This window comes from Hypanus sabinus, chromosome 17 (genome assembly GCF_030144855.1).
Source record: "Hypanus sabinus isolate sHypSab1 chromosome 17, sHypSab1.hap1, whole genome shotgun sequence".
Classification (NCBI taxonomy): Eukaryota; Metazoa; Chordata; class Chondrichthyes; order Myliobatiformes; family Dasyatidae; genus Hypanus; species Hypanus sabinus.
Window position 1 is genome coordinate 85,305,094 of NC_082722.1, and position 1,266 is coordinate 85,306,359.

Below are 1,266 nucleotides of genomic sequence, written 5' to 3' on the forward strand. Positions count from 1 at the left end.
AGTGTAGCGTAGCAAAATTTGCTGATGATACTAAACTGAGTGGAAAAACAAATTGTACAGAGGATGTGGAGAGTCTGCAGAGGGATATAGGTAGGTTAAATGAGTGGGCCAAGGTCTGGCAGATGGAATACAATGTTGGTAAATGCAAGATCGTCCACTTTGGAAGGAATAATAGAAGAACAGATTATTATTTAAATGGTGAAAGATTGCAGCATGCTGTCGAGCAGATGGCCTTGGGAGTGCTCGTGCATGAATCGCAAAAAGTTGGCTTGCAGGTGCATCAGGTTATTAAGAAGGCAAATGGAATATTGGCCTTCATTGCTAAAGGGATTGAATTCAAGAACAGGGAGGTCACGCTGCTTACAGGGTACTGGTGAGGTTGCACCTGGAGTACTGTGTGCAGTTCTGGTCTCCATTCTTGAGGAAGGATATACTGGCTTTGGAGGCAGTGCAGAAGAGATTCACAAGGTTGATTCCAGAGATGAAGGGGTTAATCTATGAGGAGAGATTGAGTCACCTGGGACTATACTTTCTGGAATTCCGAAGAATGAGAGGAAATCTTATAGATACATACAAAATTTTGAAAGGGATAGATAAAATAGAAGTTGTTTCCATTGGTAGGTGAGATGAGAACTAGGGAACATTGCCTCAAGATTCAGGGGAGAAGATTTAGGACGGAGATAAGGAGAAACTGTTTTTCCCAGAGAGTGGTGAATCTGTGGAATTCTCTGCCAGGGAAGCAGTTGAGGCTTCTTCCCTAAATATACTTAAGAAACAGTTAGATAGATTTTTACATAGTAGGGGAATTAAGGGTTTTGGAGAAAAGGCAGGTAGATGGAGCTGAGTTTACAGACAGATCAGCTATGATCTTATTGAATGGTGGGGCAGGTTCGATGGGCTGGATGGCCTACTCCTGCTCGTATTTCTTATGTTCTTATGTAAGGACTTAGAAAAATTGGGAGAATGAGCAAGAATGTCCTGCACCTTCATTTTATCCAGAAACACACATCATTACTGCTCTGTTGACATCATTCCAGCAGCTCCTTCCATGTATAAGATGATGAAAGGCATTAATCATGTGGATAGTCAGAGGCTTTTTCCCAGGGCTGAAATGGGTGCCACAAGAGGACACAGGTTGAAGGTGCTGGGGACTAGATACAGAGGAGATGTCAGGGGTAGGTTTTTTACTCTGTTACGTACCCTGTAACTGGGTCACTTACCAGTAAAGATAGAGAGGTCCGTTGAAGTCTGATGGTACTATTTTTA